Genomic DNA, 26,513 nt, shown 5'->3' with positions numbered 1-26,513 from the left:
TGTGTGGTTTTTGAAGTGCTTTTTTTCCTGATTGCCCACTTTAGCAAGCAAACCTAGCAGCTCACCCTTGCTATGTGCAACTGACCAGGCAGGCTCTATGCACTATATTAGGGGTTGGCAATCTTTCATAGAAGAGCCATTTTTTTTATTTTGTCTTTGACCAAAATATTTCAAGAGCCTCATCACACACAAAGCTACTTAGACTCATAGAATATCAGGGTTGGAAGGGACCTCAGGAGGTCATCTAGTCCAACCCCCTGCTCAAAGCAGGAGCAATCCCCAATTAAATCATCCCAGCCAGGGCTTTGTCAAGCCTGACCTTAAAAACTTCTAAGGAAGGAGATTCTACCACCTCCCTAGGTAACACATTCCAGTGTTTCACCACCCTCCTAGTGAAAAAGTTTTTCCTAATATCCAATCTAAACCTCCCCCACTGCAACTTGAGACCATTACTCTTGTCCTGTCCTCTTCTGCCACTGAGAATAGTCTAGAACCATCCTCTCTGGAACCACCTCTCAGGTAGTTGAAAGCAGCTATCAGATCCCCTCTCATTCTTCTCTTCTGCAGGCTAAACAATCCCAGTTCCCTCAGCCTCTCCTCATAACTCATGTGTTCCAGACCCTTAATAATTTTTGTTGCCCTTCGCTGAACTCTCTCCAATTAATCCACATCCTTCTTGTAGTGTGGGGCCCAAAACTGGACACAGTACTCCAGATGAGGCCTCACCAATGTCGAATAGAGGGGAATGATCACGTCCCTCGATCTGCTCGCTATGCCCTTACTTATACTTCCAAAATGCCATTGGCCTTCTTGGGAACAAGGGCACACTGCTGACTCATATCCAGCTTCTCATCCACTGTCATCCCTAGGTCCTTTTCTGAAGAACTGCTGCCTAGCCATTCGGTCCCTAGTCTGTAGCTGTGCATTGGGTTCTTCCGTCCTAAGTGCAGGACCCTGCACTTATCCTTATTGAACCTCATCAGATTTCTTTTGGCCCAATCCTCTAATTTGTCTAGGTCCCTCTATCCTATCCCTGCCCTCCAGCATATCAACCACTCCTCCTAGTTTAGTATCATCCGCAAATTTGCTGAGAGTGCAATCCACACCATCCTCCAGATCATTTATGAAGATATTGAACAAAACCGGCCCCAGGACCGACCCCGGGGCACTCCACTTGACACCGGCTGCCAACTAGACATGGAGCCAGTGATCACTACCCGTTGAGCCCGACAATCTAGCCAACTTTCTGCCCACCTTATAGTGCATTCATCCAACCCATACTTCTTTAACTTGCTGACAAGAATACTGTGGGAGACCGTGTTGAAAGCTTTGCTAAAGTCAGGAAACAATACATCCACGCTTTCCCTTCATCCACAGAACCAGTAATCTCATCATAGAAGGCGATTAGATTAGTCAGGCATGACCTTCCCTTGGTGAATCCATGCTGACTGTTCCTGATCACTTTCCTCTCATGTAAGTGCTTCAGGATTGATTCTTTGAGGATATGCTCCATGATTTTTCCAGGGACTGAGGTGAGGCTGACTGGCCTGTAGTTCCCAGGATCCTCCTTCTTCCCTTTTTTAAAGATTGGCACTACATTAGCCTTTTTCCAGTCATCCGGGACTTTCCCGTTCGCCACGAGTTTTCAAAGATAATGGCCAATGGCTCTGCAATCACAGCCGCCAATTCCTTGAGCACTCTCGGATGCGACTCATCCGGCCCCATGGACTTGTGCACGTCCAGCTTTTCTAAATAGTCCCTAACCACCTCTATCTCCACAGAGGGCTGGCCATCTATTCCCCATGTTGTGATGCCCAGCGCAGCAGTCTGGGAGCTGACCTTGTTCGTGAAGACAGAGGCAAAAAAAGCATTGAGTACATTAGCTTTTTCCACATCCTCTGTCACTAGGTTGCCTCCCTCATTTATTAAGGGGCCCACACTTTCCTTGGCTTTCTTCTTGTTGCCAACATACTTGAAGAAACCCTTCTTGTTACTCTTGACATCTTTCGCTAGCTGCAGCTCCAGGTGCAATTTGGCCCTCCTGATTTCATTCCTACATGCCCGAGCAATATTTTTATACTCTTCCCTGGTCATATGTCCAACCTTCCACTTCTTGTAAGCTTCTTTTTTATGTTTAAGATCCGCTAGGATTTCACCGTTAAGCCAAGCTGGTCGCCTGCCATATTTACTATTCTTTCGACACATCGGGATGGTTTGTCCCTGTAACCTCAACAGGGATTCCTTGAAATACAGCCAGCTCTCCTGGACTCCTTTCCCCTTCATGTTAGTCCCCCAGGGGATCCTACCCATCTGTTCCCTGAGGGAGTCGAAGTCTGCTTTCCTGAAGTCCAGGGTCCGTATCCTGCTGCTTACCTTTCTTCCCTGTGTCAGGATCCTGAACTCAACCAACTCATGGTCACTGCCTCCCAGATTCCCATCCACTTTTGCTTCCCCCACTAATTCTTCCCGGTTTGTGAGCAGCAGGTCAAGAAAAGCTCCCCCCCTAGTTGGCTCCTCTAGCACTTGCACCAGGAAATTGTCCCCTACGCTTTCCAAAAAGTTCCTGGATTGTCTATGCACCGCTGTATTGCTCTCCCAGCAGATATCAGGAAAATTTAAAGTCATCCATGAGAACCAGGGCGTGCGATCTAGTAGCTTCTGCAAGCTGCCAGAAGAAAGCCTCATCTACCTCATCCCCCTGGTCCGGTGGTCTATAGCAGACTCCCACCACTACATCACTCTTGTTGCTCACACTTCTAAACTTAATCCAGAGACACTCAGGTTTTTCTGCAGTTTCGTACTGGAGCTCTGAGCAGTCCTACTGCTCCCTTACATAGTTGTAGAGTTAGAATTTATCAACTAATAATAATTGAATATGTTAAAGTTATTACTGCTCACCAATACTTTTAATGTGACTTCTGCCATTTGAATATAAACAGGAGGGGGCTCTGGGGTTGGTGCAGCGGATTGGGGTGCAGGAGGGGGTGCGGGGTCTGGGAGGGAGTTTGGGTGCAGGAGTGGGTTCTAACCTGGGAAGGGGGTGCAGGCTCTGGCCAGGAGGTTCTTACCAATGGGAGTTGCAGGGGCTGTGTTTGCGGACACTGGCAGCACAGAGACCCGCTGCCCCCCTGTCCCCAAGGGGCACACAGAAATGTGCCAGCAGCCAGCTGCTTCTGGGAGCCGTGTGGGGCCAGAGCCCTGCTGCACCTGGGTAAGCACCTCCTGGCCAGAGCCTGCACCTTGCACCCTGTCAAAAAAATAAAGGGAAGGGTAACCACCTTTCTGTATACAGTGCTATAAAATCCTTCCTGGCCAGAGGCACAACCCTTTCACCAGTAAATGGTTAAGAAGCTAAGATAACCTTGCTGGCACCTGATCAAAATGACCAATGAGGAGACAAGATACTTTCAAAGCTGGAGGGTGGGGGGAACAAAGGGTTTGTCTGTGTGATGCTTTTGCTGGGAACAGGTCAGGAATGCAGACTCAGAACTTCTGTAAACTTAGTAAGTAAGCTAGCTAGAAATGCATTAGATTGCTTTTTGTTTAATGGCTGGTAAAATACGCTGTGCTGAATGGAATGTATATTCCTGTTTTTGTGTCTTTTTGTAACTTAAGGTTTTGCCTAGAGGGATTCTCTGTTTTGAATCTGATTACCCTGTAAAGTATTTACCATCCTGATTTGACAGAGGTGATTCTCTTACCTTTTTCTTTAATTAAAATTCTTCTTTTAAGAACCTGATAGATTTTTCATTGTTCTTATGGTCCAAGGATTTGGGTCTGTGTTCACCTGTACAAATTGGTGAGGATTTTTATCAAGCCTTCCCCAGGAAAGGGGGTGTAGGGCTTGGGGGGATATTTTGGGGGAAGATGTCTCCAAGTGGGCTCTTTCCCTGTTCTTTGTTTAACATGCTTGGTGGTGGCAGCATACGGTTCAAGGACAAGGCAAAGTTTGTACCTTGGGGAAGTTTTAACCTAAGCTGGTAAAAATAACCTTAGGGGGTCTTTCATGCAGGTCCCCACATCTGTACCCTAGAGTTAAGAGTGGGGAAGGAACCTTGACACACCCCCTCAAAAAATGGCTGCCTGCAAAGGGGCAGCCAAATTGCCGCATGTGACTCTGGAGCTGCAAGTTGCCGACCCCTGCAGTGGACGCGCTCCTGCCTGGTCATTTGGACAGTTGCCTAGGAAGTATTGGATCTCCTAGGCCTGTGGGGGGAAGAGCCTATGAGAGCACAGTCACAAACCAGCTGTAGAAATGTGGACTTTTATGAGGCAATTGGATGCAGGATGCAGCTAAAGGAATATGACAGGGATTAGCAACAGTGGCATGTGAAAGCGAGGGAACTTCACCTGGGATACCACAAGGCCAGGGAGTGCAACAGTAGATCTGGTGCTAAGCTGCAGACTGCCACTTCTACAAGGAACTGTATGCCATAGTTGGAGTTTTTAAACTAAGGGCTGGGGGAAAGATGACAGGTGAAGAGGAGCACATGGTTCGGACATCTCTTGGGGGGAGGATCTATTAATAGAGAATCTCTATATCCTAGTGAGGACGAGAGGATGGATAAAATACAGGCAGGGTCTGATCAGAAACAGTCAAATAAAAAATAGTCCCATTCAGTTACATCGTGTAATGGCAGACAGCTAAAAGGAGACAAGTTTTTAATGTCTAAATAATAAAATGGGTGAACTAGAATGCCTCGTATTAAATGAGGATATTGATATAATAGGCATCACAGAAACGTGGTGGAATGAGGATAATCAATGGGACACAACAATACCAGGATACAAAATATATTGGAAGGACAGAACAGGTCGTGCTGCTCAGGGAGTGGCATTATATGTGAAAGAGAGCATAGAATTAAATGAAATAAAAATCGTAAATGAATCAAACTGTATCATAGAATCCCCATGGATAAAAATTCCGTGCTCTAATAATCAGAATATAGCAGTAGGGATATATTACCGACCACCTGACCAGGTTGGTGATAAAGACTGTGAAATGCACAGGGAGATTAGAGAGGCTATTAAAATAAACTCAATAATAATAATAATGGGGTATTTTAGTTATCCCCATATTGACTGGTTACATGTCACCTCAGGATGGGATGCACAGATAAAGTTTCTTGACACCTTAAATGATTGCTTCTTAGAGCAGCTGGTCTTCGAGCCCACCAGAGGAGAGGCGATTCTTGATTTAGTCTTAAGTGGAGCACAGAATCAGATCCAAGAAGTGAATATAGCTGGACTGCTTGGTAATAGTCAGCATAATATATTTAAATTTAATATCCCCATGGCAGGAAAAACACCACAGAGGCCCAACACTGTGTAACATTTAATTTCAGAAAGGGGAACTATACAAAAATGAGGAGGTTAGTTAAACAGAAATTAAAAGGTACAGTGCCCAAAGTGAAATCTCTGCAAGCTGCAGGGCAACTTTTTAAAGATACTAAAGGCTCAACTTAAATTTATACCCCAAATTAAAAAACATAGTAAGAGAAGCAAAAAAGAGCCACCGTAACTAAACAACAAAGTAAAAGAAGCAGTGAGAGGAAAACAGGCATCCTTTAGAAAGTAGAAGTTAAATCTTAGTGAAGAAAATAGAAAGGAGTATAAACACTGACAAATGAAGTGTAAAAATACAATTAGGAAGGCCAAAAAAGAACTTGAGGAACAGTTAGCCAAAGACTCAAAAAGTAATAGCAATTTTCTTTTTAAGTACATGAGAAGCAGGAAACGTGCTAAACAACCAGTGAGGCCACTGGACAATCGAGGTGCTAAAGGAGCATTCAAGGACGATAAGGCCATTGCAGAGAAACTAAATGGATTTTTTACATGGGTCTTCATGGCTGAGGATGTGAGGGAGCTTCCCAAACCTGAGCCATTCTTTTTAGATGACAGATCTGAGAAAATGTTCCAGATTAAGGTATTATTAGAGGAGGTTTTGGAACAAATTGACAAATTAAACAGCAATAAGTCACCAGGACCAGATGGTATTCACCCAAGAGTTCTGAAGGAACTCAAATGTGAAATTGCAGGACTACTAACTGTAACTTGTAAATTATTTAAATCAGCTTCTGTACGAAATGACTGGAAGATAGCTAATGTGATGCCAATTTTTAAAAAGGGCTAGATTTTTTTTATTTTTTTATTTTTTTTGTGGAAGGGTCCTATTGAGAACCCCAGGGATTCAAGGAAATGGCAACACGAGTGTGCAAAACTGAGGTTATCAAACTTCAGAAGTGTGTAAACACCTCTCGACACTGTCTTGTTCCTTTTAATTCCTGCTTTGAACTTATGAAAGAATGTATCACTTTCTGTAAGTGATGGAATCATCTCTCTGCTCTGAAGTACTCCTTTTTCTCTCTTTTTTTTTTTTTTCTGCATAATGTGATAACTGCCATGAGGGAGTAATTCATAAACTTAAAGTCTGCCTTCCTTCTCTCCACACTTGCCTGCCTTTAGTCTATTGGAGTAGCACTGTAAACAGGACTGAATACAATTTAAGCCCCTCCTTAGGTGTTCTCTGAAAAACTGTTTAGAATAGTACCGATTCCTATTGAGAACGAAACACAACTCTTTAGAACTGAGCTGCTGTTGTGTATATTTTTCTGCCTGACAGTTATGCTTTTAATGAATCCAGTTAATTTTCCAGTGCAGTATGTAATTTTTTTTCAAAATAATTTACCTCTGTTTTAGGGGTCTCAGGGATAAAAGCATAAATACAGACTTCTAACGCTATTCAGTACTCATTTATTTCAAATGATGTTGAATACCTTTTTATAATGGGTAAAAATTACTGTTCTCAATGTAGCATTTTGCAATATCCATAAGGTGTTATATTGTACTCCTCAAGCCAAAGATTTGGGTGGCCTATGTAGCTAAAATACAGGATTCCAAAGGTATAGTGGAAATTGATACAATGGAGAGTGGTGTTAAAGTCAAATCTTTAGAACACTCTAGCGTGTGCGCTGATGAAGCTTGAAATGTATAGGATAAAATCCAATTCTGTTTTCCTCTTCATTCCACTGCCTGAATTATGTTTTTCTGTACGTAGTAATTGTTTGTATGAACATGTGGCTTTTGGACATAAGAGTATGCACCATATTTCTACACTGTAGTGCTGATTAAAATTCCACATTATTTTACCTTAATACAATGGTATCTTAAAATATTCTTTTTAATAAAGAAAACTACCGTATATACTCGTTCATAAGCCAAATATTTTTGGTAAAAAAGTGACTCATCAAAGAGCGGGGGTCGGCTTATAAAACAGGTCTACACCAAAATTTGATGATTTAAAACTCTATGAAGTCATTGAATTGAATATCTAATACATTGTCGTTTTGTTACCTGGAGCGTCTGCAGGCATGGAGCCCCTTAGCTCCCTGTGGCCGCAGTTCGCCATTCCCAGCCAATGGGAGCTGCGGGAAGTGAGTTTCTTGTGACGCCAGCTTTTAAAATATAGCAGGGGTTGGAAAACTTTGGCTCCCAGCCCATCTGCTGCTGGCAGGTCAGGATGTTTTGTTTACTTGGAGCGTGTGTAGGCACAGAATCCCTCAGCTCCCAGTGGCTGCAGTTTGCCATTCCCAGCGGTTTGCCATTCCCAGCCAGTGGGAGCTGAGGGGCTGGAGCCTGGGCTCTGAGACCTTTTCCACTCACAAGGTCCCAGAGCATGGGTTCCAGCCTGAGCCCAAAGGTCTGTATTGCATTTTACAGCCCTGCAGCCTGAGTCAGATGACATGGGCCCGCCGGGATGCTTAATTGCAGTGTAGACATACCATTAGTGATTATCTGTATATCATATTATGAAATTTCATCCAGTCTTTCATCCAGTATATTTCATCCACTCTTCTGCTGAGCCCAATAACTTGTCTAATTAAAACCTGTTATTCTTGAAAGTGTTAATGACTATCAACAAGCGAGTCTTTGATCAGTAGACAAGTACTGACCTTGTAAAAGCTGATGGATGTGCCAAGCATTCTTCTTTCAGGCCAAATGGAAGGAGCATTTAAATGCCCCTTTATGTAGTGATACTGAAACAATAGGAGGCCACCACCAAAGGCAGTGGGCCACATGGTAGAGCTAAGAGCATGTGGGCTGAAGGGACTAGAGATTGATTTGTAGAGGCTGTGTGTGTGAGAGGCAGAAAGCCGTGAGAGAGTCAGCAGAAAGTGAGAGAAACAGATGTGTCACCCTGGGAGGATGCCAAGAGACAGGGCTGCTTCTGGGCTCAGTACTCGGAACAGCAGATGTGGGTTTCTGAATAAGAACTGCCTGTTTTTGTTTGTGTTCAGGGAAACAGGACTTCACATACATTTTTGTAAATAAAAAGGATTGTGTGATTTGCACCACAGAAATACTTTACTCATATTATTTTTCTCCTCTGAATAGAAACAACCCAAGAAGGTTCCAAATATTGTTTAAAAGCCTGGGCCAACAGGGGCAACAGTATAATCCAGAAAGGCATCCAGTCTTGATTTCAAGACCTAAAAGTGATGGAGTATCTACTGCTTCCCTGTTGGCCCAGGAAATTGTGCCTTGTTTCTAAGTTGAACTTGTCTGGCTTTATCTTCCAGCCATTGGTTCTCATTATGCCTTTTCCCACTAGAATAAAGAGCCCTCTATCAAGTATTTTCTCCTCATGAAGTTATTTAGACACCATAATTGTCACCTGTCTTTTTTTTTGATGAGCTAAACAGATTGAGCTCTGTAACTCTCTCACTGTAAGGCAGTTCTCAATTTTTTTCTGCTGTTTTCTGCTCCTTCTCCAACTTTTCAATTTTCTTTCATAAATGTGGGCAAAAGAACTTTGCAATATTCTAGTATCAGTCTCGCCACTACTGTATACAGAGGTAAAATCACCCCCCTACTCCTACTCCCTTTGCTGCTATTTATATCTCCAAGGATCACATTAGCTCTTTTTTACATGGTATCACACTGCGAGATCATGTTGAGTTGCTTGTCCACTATGACCCTTAAATCCTTTTCAGAGTCACTACTTTCCAGGGTACACTCCCTTGTTCTATAGCTCTTGCCTGTGTTCTTTGTTCCTAGATGTAGGACCTTGCACTTTCCTGTATTATAAAGCATTTTGTTCATAGGTTTGTAGGTTCCAAGGCCAGACGGGACCATTGTGATCTAGTACTGTAGAACACAGATCATAGAACTTCCCCCAGATAATTCCTACAGCCTTCTTTTAGAAAAACATTCATTCATGGTCTGAAAATTGTCAATGATGGAGAATCCATTACAACCCTTGATAAATTGTTTTTTGGTTAATTACTCTAGTTAAAAATCTATCCTTTATAGACCAATTGAGATTGAATATCTTCAACTTTGAGTCATTGGATTGTGTTAGCTCTTTCTCTGCTAGAAGAGCCCAATATTGAATATCTGTTCCCCGTGTAGGTACTTATAGATTAGTCAGGTCACTCTAAATCCCAGGGGTTGGCAACCTTTGAGAAGTGGCGTGCCAAGTCTTCATTAATTTCAGGTTTCGCATGCCAGTAACAAAGTTTACATTTACAGGGGTCCCCAACAGAACCCCAGACTGGCAGCGGGCTGAGCAAGGCCAGCATCCAGGACCCCTGCTGGCTGCAGTGAGGTGAGCGGGGCCGGCAGCTGGTATCCCAGGCTGAGTGGGGCCAATGGCCAGGACCCGGGCTGGCAGCCAGAACCCCAGACCGTCAGCGGGCTGAGTGGGGTGCTGGACAGAACCCTAGACTGGCAGCGGCTCACCTTCTGCTGGTCTGGGGTTCTGCTGGCTCCTGCCAGCCGGGGTCCCAGCTGCCTGTACTGCTCATCTCACTGGTTCCGTTCACCCAGGCCGGCAAGGGTCCGGCAGCTGGAACCCCAAATCAGTAATGGCTGAGCGGCTCAGCCCGCTGCCGGTCTGGGGTTCTGTCCGCTGGCTCCTGCCAGCCGGGGTGCCGGCCGCCGGCCCTGCTCAGCCTGCTGCCAGCTGGGTTTCCGTTCACCCAGGCAAGCAGCAGGCTGAGTGGGGCCGGTGGCCAGGACCCTGGCTGGCGGCAGCGTGTCAGTAAAAATCGGCTCGCATGCTGCCGGTTGCCGACTCCTGCTATAACCTCCTTTTTGATAAGCTAAACTGAGCCCCTTGAGTCATCACTGTAAGGCATATTTTCTAATCTTTTAATCATTCTCGTGGCTTTTCTGAGTCCTCTCCAATTTATCACATTCTTCTTGAGTTGTGGACACCAAAACTGGACACAGTATTCCAGCAGTAATCATGCTGATGCAACATACAGAGGTAAAATAACCTCTCTTCTCTTGCTTGAGATTCTCGTTCGTGCATCCAAGGATTGCATTAGCTCTTTTGCCTGCAACATCATGCTGAGAGCTCATCTTTAGCTGATTATCCACCATGACCCTCAAGTCTTTTTTTTTTTTTTTTTCCAATGTGACTGCTTTTTAGGATAAAGTTCCCCATCCTGTTAGTATGGCCTACATTCCTGTTCCTAGATGTGTACATTTACATTTAGCCATATTAAAATGTTTGTTTGAGCCAACCTTACCAAGAGATCTAGGTTGCTCTGAATCAGTGACCTGTCTGCCTCATTATTTACCAGTCCCTCAATTTTTGTGTCTGTCTTCTGGAAACTTTACCAGTGATATTGTATTCTTCTAGGTTTCAGAGTAGCAGCCATGTTAGTCTGTATTCACAAAAAGAAAAGGAGTGGCACTTTAGAGATTTATTTGAACAAATTTATTTGAACATAAGCTTTCATGAGCTACAGCTCACTTCATCGGATGCATCTTCTTAAGAACATAAGAACAGCCATATTGGGTCAGACCAAAGGTCCATCTAGACCAGCATCCTGTCTTCCAACACTGGCCAAAGACAGGTCCCCTGGGGGAAGGAACAGAACAGATAATCAAGTGATCCATTCCCTGTTGCCCATTCTCAGCTTCTGGCAAACAGAGGCTAGGGAAACCATCACTGCTAATAGCCATTGATAGACCTATCCTTCATGAATTTATCTAGTTCTCTTTTGAACCCTGTTATAGTCTTGGCCTTCACAACATCCTCTGGCAAGGAGTTCCATAGGTTGACTGTGCATTGTGTGAAAAAATACTTACTTTTGTTCATTTTAAACCTGCTGCCTATTAATTTCGTTTGTGTTCTTGTGTTATGAGAAGGAGTAAATAATACTTTACTTTCTCCACACAGTCATGATTATATAGACCTCAATCCTATCTCCCCTTAGTCGTCTCTTTACCAAGCTGAAAAGTCCCAGTCTTATTAATCTCTCCTCATACGGAAGCCGTTCCATACCCCTAATCATTTTTGTTGCCCTATTCTGAACCTTTTCCAATTCCAGTATATCTTTTTTGAGATGGGACGACCACATCTGCACACAGTATTCATGATAGGGGCGTACCATGGATTTATACACAGGAAACATATTTTGTGTCTTCTTATCTATCCCTTTCTTAATGATTCCCAACATTCTGTTTGGTTTTTTGCCCGCTGCTGCACATTGAGTGGATGTTTTCAGAAAACTATCCACAATGACTCCAAGATCTCCTTGTGAGTGGTAATAGCTAATTTAGATCCCATCATTTTGTATGTATAGTTAGGATTATGTTTTCCAATGTGCATTACTTTGCATTTATCAACACTGAATTTCATCTGCCATTTTGTTGCCTAATCACCCAGTTTTGTGAGATCCTTTTGTAACTCTTCGCAGTCTGCCTGGGACTTAACTATCTTGAGTAGTTTTATATCATCTGCAAATTTTACCACCTCACTGTTGACCCTTTTTTCCAGATAATTTATGAATATGTTAAGTAGGACTGGGCCCAGAACAGACCTCTGGGGGACACCACTCTTTACCTCTCTCCATTCTGAAAACTGACCATTTATTCCTACCCTTTGTTTCCTATCTTTTAACCAGTTACCAATCCATGAGAGAACCTTCCCTCTTATCCCATGACTGCTTACTTTGCTTAAGAGCCTTTGGTGAGGGACCTTGTCAAAGGTTTTCTGAAAATCTAAATACACTATATCCACTGGATCCCCCTTGTCCACATGCTTGTTGACCCCCTCAAAGAATTGTAGTAGAGGATTACATCTCATGATTTCCCTTTACAAAAGTCATGTTGACTTCCCCAACAAATTATGTTCATCTGTGTCTGACAATTTTCTTTTTTACTATAGTTTCAACCAGTTTGCCCTGTACTGAAGTCAGGTGTACTGGCCTGTAATTGCTGGGCTCATCTCTGGAACCTTTTTTTAAAAATTGGCATCACATTAGCTATCTTCCAGTCATTTTGTACAGAAGCTGATTTAAATGATAGGTTACAAACTACAGTTAATAGTCCTGCAATTTCACATTTTTGTACCTTCAGAACTCTTGGGTGAATACCATCTGATCCTGGTGACTTATTACTGTTCAGTTTATCAATTTGTTCCAAAACCTCCTCTAATGACACCTCAATGTGGGACAGTTCCTTGGATTTGCTACCTAAAAAGAACGGCTCAGGTTTGAGGATCTCCCTCACATCTTCAACCGTGAAGACCAATGCAAAGAATTCAAGTAGTTTCTCTGCAATGGCCTTATAGTTTTTGAGTGCTCCTTTAGCATCTCAATCGGCCAGTGGCCCCCACTAATTGTTTAGCACGCTTCCTGCTTCTCATGTACTTAACATTTTTTTTTTCTATTCTTCAAATTGTTTTCTGGCCTTCTGAATTATTTTTTCAATTAATTAGCCAGAGTTTACGCTCCTATCTATTTTCCTCACTTGGATTTACATTCTACTTTTTAAAGGATTCCTTTTTGCCTCTGACTGCTTCTTTTACTTTGTTGTTGAGCCAGGGTGGCTCTTTTTGGTTCTCTTACTATGTTTTTTAATTTGGGGTATACATTTAAGTTGATCCTCTATTATGGTGTCTTTAAAAAGCTTCCATGCAGCTTGCAGGGATTTTACTTTTGGTGCTGTACCTTTTAATTTCTGTTTAACTAACCACCTCATTTTTGTGGTATTCCCCTTTCTGAAATTAAATGCTACAGTGTTGGGCCACTGCGGCGTTTTCCCTGCCATGGGGATGTTAAATTTAATTATATTGTGGTCTCTATTACCAACCAGTCCAGCTATATTCACCTCTTGGATCTGATCCTGTGCTCCACGTAAGACTAAATCAAGAATTGCCTCTCCTCTTGTGGGTTCAAGAACCAGCTGCTCCAAGAAGCAGTCATTTAAGGCGTCAAACTTTATCTCTGCATCCCACCTTAAGGTGATATGTACCCAGTCAATATGGGGATAGTTGAAATCCCCCATTATTGCTGAGTTATTTTATTTTAATAGCCTCTCTAACCTCCCTGAGCATTTCACAGTCACTATCACCATCTTGGTCAGTAATATATCGCTACTGCTATATTCTTATTATTCAAGCATGGAATTACTATCCATAGAGATTCTATGGTATAGTTTGGTTCATTTACGATTTTTACTTCATTTGACTCTACGCTTTCTTTTACATATAATGCCACTCCCCCACTAGCATGACCTGTTCTGTCCTTCCGATATATTTTGTATCGTGGTATTACTGTGTCCCATTGATTATCCTCATTCCACCAAGTTTCTGTGACGCCTATTATTTCAATATCCTCATTTAATACGAGGCACTCTAGTTCACCCATCCTAGTATTTAGACTTCTAGCATTGATATATAAGCACTTTAAAAACTTGTCACTTTTTAGCTGTCTCCCATTACATGATGTAATTGTATGAGACTTTTTTCATTTGACTGTTTCTCATCATATCCTACCTGTATTTTTATCATTTTCCATACTCGCCTACTTACTAAGACAGAGAATCTCCACTAGTAGGTCCTCCTCTAAGGACTGTCTCTGTCCGAACACGTGCTCCTCCGCACCTGTTGGCTTTCCCGCAGCCGTTAATTTAAAAACTGCTCTATATCCATTTTAGTTTTAAGTGCCAGCAATTGGGTTCCATTTTGGTTTAGGTGGAGCCTATCCTTTCTGTATAGGCTCCTCCTTTCCCAAAAGTTTCCCCAGTTCCTGATAAATCTAAACCCCTCCTCCCTACACCATTGTCTCATCCACAGTATTGATTAACATCAACACTGTTACCTTTTATCAAACAAATTTATAAAAAAAAAAGTCAAGTTAGTTTGACAGGAACTGTTTTCCAAAAACCCATGTTGATTGGGATTAGTTACATTACCCTTCTTTAATACTTGAGTCCTGAATCAGCCACTCCAGTATCTTGTCCAGAATCAATGTCAGACTGACATTGATTAGTTACCCAGATCATCCCATTTATCTTTTGTCAAATATTGGCACATTAGCTTTTTTCCATGTTGTCGAACTTCCTTGGTGTTCTGAGGCTTACTGAAAACCAAGGTTAGCGGTCCAGTGGGCTGTTCAGCCAGCTCTTTTAAAACTCTTGAATACCAGGTATCCAGACCTGCTGATTTTAAAATTAGTAGCTGCTGTTTAACATCCTCTTTAGATACTAGTGGAATGGAAAGAGTATTATCATACAATATGACTACATCATCTGGCTTTTCTCAAAAACAGAATGGAAATATTTATTTAACAATTTTGCCTTTTCTGCATTATTATTGATAATACTACCATTTCCATTTTGCAATAGACCAATACCGATTTTTTTGGTCCTCGTATACTGAGGAGAAGGAGGTGTATTGTTTTTGTTTTTTTTAAACTCTGCTGGCTGGAGATTTCTACTTGTGTCCCTTTTCTTTCCTTATTAATGTTCTACTATTCTTAGCTTCCATTTTATATTCATTACTATCACATTCCCCTTCCATTTTTTTTTAATAGCTGCCTTCACTTTCCATCTAAACCAGGTTGATATTTTTTTTAACCAGTACAGACCCATTCTAACAGGGGAGAGAATGGGTGTCAGTGGTCTGGAGGGAGGGAGATGTGGGACGTGTGGTGGAGGGCAGAAGTGAGTAGGGGTTCTATGGTGGCCTTGAGATGTGGGAGAATGGGGGACAACGATATGGGGCAGGAGGACAAGGGAGACCGAGCCCCTGCCATGATGGGAAGGAGGAACAGGGCGGGGACACAGGAGCTCTTACATGAGGGAGGGATTAAGTAGGGTTACATGGACTCCCTGAAATCAGTGGGAATTGGAGGGTGGCGCACCGATTTCTGGGGGGAGATGGAGGGATACAAGGAGCCTCTGGTGTGCACACTGAACTTGGCCTAAGTAACCCACAGTGTGTGCACTCTCTAGATCTTTGTTTTAAAAATATTAAATAGTGTCAGGACTAGCACTGATCCTTGTTGTACACCATTTGAAATGGACATTTGATGATTGTTTCTCCATTGACACGAGTTTTCTTAGATCTAGCAGTTAGCCAGTTCCCGCAGGGTTTCCGTGCCAGATGTCAAGAGTGGATCCTGGCAAACTGGAGTAGTTCATGCTTTCTGCTTGTGCAAATGTCAAACTTCCTTGACATTGTTAAGAAAACATAGCTTTCCTCACTTTGTCTGATGTACAGTCTTGCTCACTTCACATGGTACAGAATTAACCAGAATGGAAAACGTTTGGATACCTAACAATAATGCTATCTGTAGTAGCTTGACTTGAATAGCAACTTTGCTTAACTCTTTAAATAAAACCATTAATCAACACCTCAGAATAGATGGAAATTCTGCATGTTACTAATTTGTACCTAAGATTCTATTTATATATGAAAAATAAAATTCTATGTGGCATAACCATAAAGGTGGTAAATCTCTTTTGTTGTTCTTTCATGCAGTTTGTCATATCTGTAATATGTCAGAAGTATGCTCTATCTGTTAATTGTTGATTTCCCTCTAATCTCATTTTGAGCAGTCCAGAAAAAAGGTTTAAAACATCTTACAATGAAAGCACAAAATAGTATGTATTAAAAGAAGCTCACATTTAGGATGGTCCTTTAGGACACAGGTTTCTAAGAACAAAATTGTTACCCAAAACATGGTTTGAAATAGCTGCAAGAAACAGTAGTATTAATGCTAAGGAAAGGTTTTCCACCCAGTCTCTCTCATATCTATCTCTGTCTATTATATATAATCTAAACAATAGACTGGAGTTGTATAATTTTATTGTGCTGTTGATAATTCAAATTAAAACTTGTCTAGCAGAGCTGGGCTTTGTTTTGTTGCTCTTGAATTAAGTAGCTTTTGGTTGATCATAATTGTGTGTTGGGAATCAAAGCCAGACAAAGGCAGGTACAACTCTAATATATAATTTAACATGTTCTGTTTGAAAACATGATTGTTTTTTAATTAATAAATAACTGAACCTGTGATATTTGTGGGAGTCTAGCATTTGGGTAAGCAGTTTTATCTTGTTGCTGAGTGAAGATAACACAGGTCTTCTGTCATTACAGCATGCACAGGTGTGTACAAATTGATAATCTACGTGGTATGACTCTTTCCCTCCAGATTATGCCTATTTTATTTTACCACTGTCAGTTGTAAAATGTCATAGTGCTCTTGCGGAGAAGCACTTTGTTACCCAGCCTTGTGGTTGGGTGGAACTAGCCTCAACAGCAAGGTAAATAAGTCCAGTATTTAAAAAACTGCAAATATGTATAACTTTTGCAGTAACTTCTATCTTGTTATGCTTGGAAGTATGTTGAGACTTTCATTATAACTTTCCATTTTACAAGCTCATTTGTGAAAAAAAGTTTGTTTTTTCCACAAAGCATGCAAATTGTATTTTGTTAATCCTGTGTTTGTTTGAAACGTGTACATTATTCTAGTAATAGTTAATTAAATGTAAACTATAAAATACATAGGTTGCACAACGTGGCTGAGGTACTAGGAGAAACTTGATGCAATTTCATTTAATGATTTAAGATCTAAATGCTCAACCTTGCATTAGTCTCATATAAATTGAGCTAATTATAATACTGGTAAAGTAAATGTGTAACTATACTTTGCATTACCTTAAATTGAAAGCTAGAGCCTCAACTTGTTCTAGTGCAAAATGGCGTTCACTTGGTGGTTTTTTAGATTTTGTTGTTTGGACAGGCCAGATTTTTTGTAGTTCAATGAAGAAACTTATTTTGTAACCATAAATGACAAAGGGCTAAAAGCAAAAATAAACGGGAAGGTATACTTAATGAAGACCGTTCTCCATAGCCTTGGACAACTTTGCCAAAAAGCAGGGCTTAGCTGCACTGTTTTTTAAACACAGGTGTCAACTTTCTCTTGAACTGACACAAACCCATAGTGTAGCCACATCACACTAGAGGAAAAAAGTGACTTGGATTAGTGAGGTTTACCCCAGTTTCATGCCAGGGTGAGCCACTATGGTATGGCACATGTATGTTACAGGTTTGCACTGGTGCAGTTACACTGGTGCAAATCTCTCCTGCCTCTCCCTCTCCACCATCAGTGTAGATAAGATTCAAGTTGTTTTTTTATTCATATCATTGAACTTTAAAAGAAACTTTAAAAATATTTAAGGACAAGATTAAATGGCAAGTAGCAAAGAAATAAATAGCCCAAACACTTGCTTTATCTTATTTTCATATTTCATAATCAACCCAAAATACCAGGTAGATGCCAAAGAACCAATGAGGTAGATGTTGCTATGTTATGTGCTAACTGGATAGATGATTATTCTTTTTTTAAAAATTTTACAAATCGAAATCCTAGCTGTAACCATTTCATTTGTATAGAAAAAAAAACCTCTTATCGGTCAGTCACTCTATTTTTGTGAACTGAAAATATTGTTGTCAGTGGAAAAATGGTAAATTGGTACATTGTAAATCTTGTTGTTTGAATATGAACATGAGGCTTGTAAACAAACATGGCCTCAGCCTTTCCCTTTAAAGCTTTAAAAGGTACATGACACTTTATCAGTGTGGCTTTGCATCATACCTCAATACAAATGCCTCACCCAACTGAGCCCTTGGTTGCAAGTAAAACACTAGTAGGTGCTCCGATTAAGTAACATGAGGTGCTGTTGAAAGTTGTTAAACAGAGAAATCTGTTTACTGTTTTCAGGCCTGCAGAACATTGTACAGAAGCAGTAGCTTCTGCTTGATGGAGCTTTATCAACCTGATGATGTGGTGTGGCTCTTGAACAAACTAACAAAAATGCACTGATTAGGAATGTAATTTTAAGCAATAAAAGTAAGTAGTAATATTAGTGATTTAAGGTAACTATTCTAGATTTTAACGTCAGGTTAGTTTTCAGATTACAGAACTTCATGCTACAGTAGGTAGTATTAAGGCTATGTCTACACTAGCACTTCTGTTGGTAAAACTTTTGGTCAGGGTGGGGAAAAAAAACAGCTACCCCCGATCGACATAATTTTCACTGATAAAAGCACCAGTATGGACAGTTCTGTGTCGGCAAGAGATGCTCTCCCGCTGACGTAGCAACTGCTGCTTACTGAGGGGGGTTTAATTATGTTGGTGGGAGAGCTCCCGATAGCATAGAGCCACTATATGGAGACCTTACAGCAGTGCAGTTGCAGCCGTGCAGCTGTGCTGCTGTAAGGTCTGTAGGGTAGACATAGCCTAACAAAGCAGTTGTCTGGAGGAGTATAATATCACTTGAGTTTTGCAGGTATTGGCCTGAAACCTAAAATAGTAGAGGGAGAGAAGAATACAGTGTCTGAAAGAGAAATGTTCCCAGCAACTTCATTGATCTGTCTAGGTATTAGAGGATTATAAATAGTAACTGGTTACAACTCAAGTTCAGTGTTAGAACCATATTGGTGGGGGGGAGACAGAAGGGAGATACGGGGAGCTCAAAGTTTTCTTGGCACTTTGGTCCTGTAGAAGATTTAGAGAATGGTTACAGGTTGGTAGTGGCAATAGGATCAGAATTTTTACTGTAGACTCCTGTACTTAAATTTATCTTTTCTACAGATAATTGTTCCAAGTGATCTTGTATCCAAGAAAACTTCATTTTGGTAGCATCAAATAGGAGAAGTATTAATGGTCTCAGAGCATGTAACTAAGGAAATTGTTATTTCTTAGCAAGTATATTAAATATGTAGGGCAGTGACAATACAATATTTGAAATTTTAAATAAGAAAAAATTCTTTTGTGAGTATATGATCATGTACAGAGCTTTTAATTTAGCCTATTGTGGTGTGTGTTTGCCTCTAGTTTAGTAACACACAATTGAAATTGAAGTGCTTTTGTGTACAATCCAAGGAGTCAGCTAAATTAGATAAAATAACTAATCGAAAGCAAGAGAAATGAGTAATTGAAAGCATTTCACTGTTACCCGCAACTGAAAATTATATAGGCAATCTCAGGAGTCTGATCTTTTCATACAGTTCTCTTCCTGTACTGTCTCAAGATCCCCTCCGGATTAATACTGGCTTTCCTTCTTCAAATTGCACATTTTCAGGTAATGCAATACTACTGGGATGCCTTCTGGAGTTGTCCTGTGAATCTAGCACTTGCACAGTTGTATATTTCTAGACCAAAAACTTCATTAAATAGTAATTGAGATAGTAGGATAAATATCCGCGCAGTGTTATGAATTTGTAAAGCACTCCATGAATGCTTTTTATTAGTCATAACAGTAATTAGTAGGGGCATTAAAAGGAAATAGTGATAATTCAGGAAGTTCTAAATTGACAGACAATTTAAAGCAAAAGAAAAATTGCTGGAAAGTTTGGAAATGCAGAGTATAAGATTAGAGTCTGAAGTCTTGTCTACCATGGGGAAACTGACCACAGTAGTTCTTCAGGGGCCACTATAGAAGTGGATTAAGCTAAACCAGAAACAGGCAGTCTTAAAGGGAATTATTGTGGGATAATTACTATGCGGCAAATTCATGCCCTACCTTATCCTGGGGTAACTTCTCTGTGTAGACAGGTCCTCACTGTAACAGTTTTCTGCTCCCTACTGCTTAGTACACCTTCTGTGTAAGAATGTCTCTTGTGACACACATTGCAAGTTTCTGACATCTTAAACTCTCTTCATACTCCAAAGATATGCATATTGGTTTTGTTAAAAATATGCTACAGTTATGATACTCATGGATTGGTAACTGGATAAAAGATAAGAAACAAAGGGTAGGAATAAATGGTTAGTTTTCAGAATGGAGAGAGGTAAATAGTGGCGTCCCCCGGGGTCTGTACTGGGCCCAGTCCTATTTAACATATTCATAAATGATCTGGAAAAGGGGTAAACAGTCAGATGGCAAAATTTGCAAATGATACAAACCTATTCAAGATAGTTAAGTCCTAGGCAGAATGAGAGAGCTACAAAAGGATCTCTCAAAACTGGGTGACTGGGCAACAAAAAGGCAGATGAAATCCAACGTTGGTAAATGCAAAGTAATGCACATTGGAAAACATAATCCCATTTATACATATAAAAGGATGGGGTCTAAATTAGCTGTTACCACTCAAGAAAGAGATCTTGGAGTCATTGTGGGTAGTTCTCTGAAAACATCACTCAATGTGCAGCAGCAGTCAAAAAAGCAAACAGTATGTTGGGAATCATTAAGAAAGGGATAGATAAGAAGACAGAAAAAATCCATGGTACGCCCACATCTTGAATACTGTGTGCAGCTGTGGTCGTCCCATCTCAAAAAAGGTTCAGAAAAGGGCAACAAAAATGATTAGGGGTATGGAGCAGCTTCCATATGAGGAGAGATTAATAAGGCTGGGACTTTTCAGCTTGGTAAAGAGATGACTAAGGGGAGATAGGATTGAGGTCTATATAATCATGACTGGTGTGGAGAAAGTAAAGTATTATTTACTCCTTCTCATAACACAAGAACTAGGGGTCACCAAATGAAATTAATAGGCAGCAGGTTTAAAATGAACAAAAGTAAGTATTTTTTCACACAATGCACAGTCAACCTGTGGAACTCCTTGCCAGAGGATGTTGTGAAGGCCAAGACTATAACAGGGCTCAAAAGAGAACTAGATAAATTCATGAAGGATAGGTCTATCAATGGCTATTAGCAGGATGGTGTCCCTAGCCTCTGTTTGCCAGAAGCTGGGAATGGGTGACTGGATGGATCACTTCATTACTTGTTCTATTCATTCCCTCTGCGGCACCTGGCATTGGCCAGTGTTGGAAGACAGGATACTGGGCTAGGTGAGCCTTTGGTCTGACCCAGTATGGCTGTTTTTATGTACTTACGTTGTATGGTGCAGTCCTCATATATTTAATCTCCTATTAACAGTAACCTTAAAGAAAAATGGGATCATCCATACACATTTTTGTTGCTTTTTGATGTGTAAAAAAAGTGCGAAAAAATATCTTTAGGAATCTGAGATTTTTTTTCTAGCTTGATGTTTACGTAAGAAATTTAAGAGGCAATTTTCAAAGATGCAAATGACTACTGGGGCTTTTTTTTTTTTTTTTTTTTTTTTTACAAAGAGTTTTCATAGCACGAGTTAAGTCCAAGACAAGCCCTTAAGATGCCAAACTCCCATTTGTGTCTATGAAAATCTCCATTCTATGGCTGGTCTATCAAGTCTTGAAGATGCTGTGACTGGTGAACTAGATGAATGACATCAGAAGAGACTGATCACTGGGAGAAGGAAATTATAGTTAAGAGTGCTTAAACTTCAGTTTTTGTTGGCAGTTAAATAGCTAAGGAAAACAAAATTATTAACGCTTTTGTGAAAAGAAGACTTTGTTAAAGATTTAACAACTTAGCCCCATCAATTAAGTTTTAAGAGCTAACAGTATTAAGATGGATTTGATTTAAATCATGATTTAAATTAGATTGATTTAAATCACTAGTCAGAAAGACTTGATTTAATCATGGATTTCTACATAAAAGTGCATTCTTGTTGGTTGTTATAACCTTAATACATATTCGCAACTCAAGAGATAGATGAGACCCACACTGGGTCTCTTTTACAGTCTGCTGCCATTATAGGTTTTCCCTTCTAGTGAGACAATGGTACGATAGATCTCAAATCAATGAAGGCTACACTCAGAAAGACCTCAAGACTTCTGGAATATGCTGCTCACACAGTTTCACTTTTGTTTCTACTGTCTGTCCCTCCCTTCTCACATTTATCTCCAGACTTCTTTTCCTTGTCCAGATCTATTCTGCTCCCAACAATCTTCTTTTCATTGAACTTTTTGAAATTTTGCACTTTTAGAGAGAGGTAAGGGTTTGACTCTGTGTACAGAAATTTGCAGAGGGACAATTGGGTTGAGGTCTGTTATTTCTCACCTCTGTATATTTATTTATTTAAAAACATTTTTGCTGTTAGCAAGCGTGTTATCTTTGGAGAGACAAATCCACAGTAGGGGAACTGCAAAACTAAGCATCTCTGATGGTATCTTCTAGACTAAGCACTGAGTCCCATTGGGTAAATAGAAAGATTAACCTAATTAATCTATACAGAAGCCCCTGGACACCCTCTTCCTGAACATCCCCCATAAGATTGAGTCCCTAAGCCATGAACTATTGGAACTCCTTTACAAAACTTTTCTTAAACATTAATTACATGACTATATTGTCTCATACTATAGAATTAGAATTTTATAATCCCTATCCTATAACGAGGTATCTTTGAGCTATAATGTATCTATCTTTAGACAGGTTTTTCCTCAAAAAGCATTTTATCAAAAGATCTTTTTTTTTTTTTTTAATTATTGATTTTTATTCACCCTGAAGAGTATACATCCTTTGAGAATCCCAGCAGGTCCTCCAGCAGAAATAGGTGAGACCAGATTTAACATTAATGGTATCTCAAAGGTAAATAAGCAGAAAAGAAACTCTAGCAACTTGTTTTAAGTTTATACTACAGTACCCAAGTACTCAAATTTTATTGAATGCTTTGCTACTATATTTTGTTTTAAAGCATGCAATAACACTATCACACTTAAGACTATGCTAGTAACTCAGGTGTATTTTATTCAAAATGTGGCTGCTATTTCAATTTCCCAGTGCAGCTAGGAATCAGCGACTTTCTGACAAGAACTTCAGAGTTCTGTGTTCTTTCCAGTTCTCTTGTTGCAGAAACGAATTCAGTGCTTTTTCCTTAATATTAGGAAAATAAGTCAGTTGCTTCAGTCCTTTAACACTATGATAACGTGAAAAGCAAGAAATCCACAATTTCTGAATTCTGGTTGGCACCTTTGCTTTTGAGTTTTGCAGTAACAGTTATTAGCATTAAACTCTTCATTTTAAAAGAAAGTTCAGTTTTAGCTCTGTCACAGATGTGGGTTTCATTTCGTATTTATTCATACAAATGTGATATTTACATTCACAAGTCCTAGAATAGGAACAACCACATTTGATATCCTGAATAAACAAGTTTTATTCTGTCATACTTAGAATAAACAGAATAAATATTTCTACATCCCTTGCATACAAGTATATGGGCATGTCTTATACTACAAAATTAGGTCGATTTTATAGAAGTTGATCTTTAGTAAGCGATTTTATACAGTCGATTGTGCATGTCCCCACTAAGCGCATTAGGTCGGTGGAGTAAGTCCTCAATACTGTGGCTAGCATCGACTCACGGAGTGGTGCACTGTGGGTAGCGATCTCACAGTCCCTGCTGCCCATTGGAATTCTGGGTAAACTCCCAATGCCTGATGGGGCAAAAACATTATCGCGGGTGGTTTTGGGTATTTGTCGTCAGCCTCCCCTCTCTCCCTCCCCCCTTGAAAGCAACGGCAAACAAACATTTTGCGTCTTTTTTCTTGGGTTATCCATGCAGACGTCATAGCATGGCAAGCATGGAGCCCGCTCAGCTGAGCACTGCTTTTGTGAGCATTGTAAATACCTTGCGTGTTATCCTGCAGTATGTGCAGAGCCTGGCTAGGAACCGCCAGCATGAGGAAGATTGTGAGGAGGACATGGACACAGACGTTCTTGAAAGCATGGGATGTGGCAATTAGGACATTATGGTGGCATTGGGGAATGTTGATACAGTGGAACACCAATTCTGGGCCCAGCAAACAAGCACAGACTGGTGGGACTGCATAGTGTTGCGTGGCTGGAGCCTCCCCTGCCCCTTGCATTCTTAGGCGTCTGGGTGAGGAGGATATGGAACTTGGCGAGGAGGGCAGGTGGTTGGTTACACAATGGATTCATCAGGGTCTGTACTCTAGTTGCCTTTCCTGCAGCTCCACCAAATGCCTCATCATGCCCGTTTGCTCCCCCATTAACTTCAGCATCTCCTCCTGCGTGTTCCGATCATGCTCACTGTATGCTTTTCTGGCCTCTGCCACCGAATGCCTCCATGCATTCAGCTGTGCCCTCTCAGTGCGGGAGGATTGCATGAGCTCTGAAAACATGTAATCTCGAGTGTGTTTTTTTCCTCCTTCTAATTTGTGATACCTCGGGGATGGAGTTGATGTGGGGAGCATAGAAACATTTGCAGCTTGCGGGAGTGGCGGGGAAGGGAGAGTAGATTTTTAAGAAGATACATGTGTGAGAACAAAAGGGAGACTTTCACAGTGAATCAAGCAATTCACAGCAGACAGCACATGTTTTAGGTACAAGGTCGCATTTTGCCTTTTATATTGAGCGCCTGCCAGTATGGTGACACATCACACACTGCTGGGCAACAGAATTCAGTTTCCAGGCAGCCAGGGTAAGCCAAAGGGTATGTAGGATTGGCTTCTTCTGCGTTCATAACATGTAGGAATGGTTTCAAACTGCAGCGCCCTTTCCCGTAGCAACCAATGCTGGATGGGTTTGCCATTTAAAAGGAGGGGCTGCGGTTTTGGGGTGGATATGCAGCAGCACCGTACCACCCCTCCCCCCGGTGTGGCTATTGTCTGAGATGATCCCTTTTAGCCAAGCGCAAACAGCCCAGCATGACCAGGGTCCAGTGTGTTGGGGATCACCAAACAGATGGGATTATTGGTCCCTTACAAAAATTCCCCTATTTCAACCAGGTGACCATGAATGATATCCCTCTCCTGACACTGACATAGAAAGGTAAAGACCGAATGTTGCATGAGTGCGACCAAAACACCAGGACCATTCGCTGCCATGCTTTGTGCTGCAGTGATTCCAGACCACTTGCTACTGGCTTGGTAAAGTGTCCTACTGTGGAGGACGAAATGAGGCAGCCCTCCCCAGAAACCTTCTGCAAAGGTTTTCAGAGTACCTCCAGGAGAGCTTCATGGAGATGTCCCTGGAGGATTCCCTCTCCATCCACAGACAGGTTAACAGACTTTTCCAGTAGCCGTACTGGCTGCAAATGCCTCCCAATTGTTCAGGGCAAATCAAACATTAAAAACAATTTGTTAGCCCCTGTAGTGTTACAAATGTGCACTCACCAGAGGTGCCTTCTCTACCTTCAGGGTCCGTGAACAATACGCCCTGGGAGGGTATTGGCTTCAGGGTGAGGAAAAGGTCCTGGCTGCTTGGGCGAACGGATTCTCCGGTTGCCTGCTGCTCATTCTCCTCCTCCGTGTTGCATGAGGCTGCTACCTTGCGGGTGTCCATGGAGAGTGGTGGGGTACTAGTAGGGTTTCCCCCAGAATGGCATTCAGCTGGTCATAGAAGCGGCATGTCTGGGGCTCTGACCCAGAGCAACCGTTTGCCTCCTTTGTCTTTTGGTAGGCTTGCCTGATCTCCATAATTTTCATGTGGCACTGCTGTGTGTCCCTGGTATAGCCTGTGTCCACCATACTGTATGCGATTTTGGCATATATGTCAACATTTTTTCTGCTGGATAAGAGTTCTGCCTGACAGATTCTTCTCCCCATACAAAAAGCAATCAGATCCAGTGTCTCTCGTTCGCTCCATGCTGGAGCTTGTTTGGGACTGCATGGTCACCTGTTCTGCTGAGCTCACCACGCTGACCAAACAGGAAATGAAATTAAAAAGTTCCCAGTGCTTTTCATGTGTATCTGGCTAGTGCATTGGAGTTGAAAGTTCTGTCCAAAGTGGTCACATTGGAACACTCTGGGATAGTTCCTGGAGGCCGATACCATCGAATTGCACAGCTTTGCATCTACACTATCCCAAATTTTGATCCAGCACTACTCTGCTTGTCAGGGAGGAGTACAGCAGTCAATTTTAAGAGCTCTTTATGTCGGCAGAATGGGGTTGGTTGTGTAGACGCATTCATTTTAAAATTGACCTAACACGGCTAAATTTGACCTAACCTTGAAGTATAGACCAGGCCTATGTATTCAGTGTCAAACCCTTATATTTGATCGAGCTTCTTGTGTGCTGCCAAAGTATTCAGAGTCTAGAATGTTTGGCAGTTGGAAACCTTTCCATTAAAATGATTGGATGCTTTATCAGAATTATGTAAGTATTATGTGGAGATTAGCAGGGATCACTTGTTTCTGCTCTTGTTGATTACTTTAGTCTAGCTGTACAGAATCTCTCTTAAAACTTGTCAGCTCCAACACAGGGAGGGTTGACGTCTGCTTACTTAAAGTTTGGCGGGGTGTGCATTTGTGTAGAAATACCAGGATAGTTGGGATTTTTATCTTTAAGAGGGCTAATTTTATTATGGGATTGTTTTAGTTATATGGTGTTCTCTGCCAGTGCAATCTCTCTGCACATCCGAG

At 41.4% G+C, this 26,513-nt stretch overlaps 1 protein-coding gene across 8 annotated transcripts in view; it reads left to right on the top strand.

Annotated features, from left to right (window-relative positions):
* The window catches only part of IPPK (inositol-pentakisphosphate 2-kinase), a 100,615-nt gene that overhangs the window by 8,048 nt on the left and 66,054 nt on the right, over nucleotides 1-26,513 (top strand). The window lies entirely within an intron of this gene.

This window comes from Lepidochelys kempii, chromosome 7 (genome assembly GCF_965140285.1).
Source record: "Lepidochelys kempii isolate rLepKem1 chromosome 7, rLepKem1.hap1, whole genome shotgun sequence".
Classification (NCBI taxonomy): domain Eukaryota; kingdom Metazoa; phylum Chordata; order Testudines; family Cheloniidae; genus Lepidochelys; species Lepidochelys kempii.
This window is presented reverse-complemented; position numbering and strand designations above follow the sequence as displayed.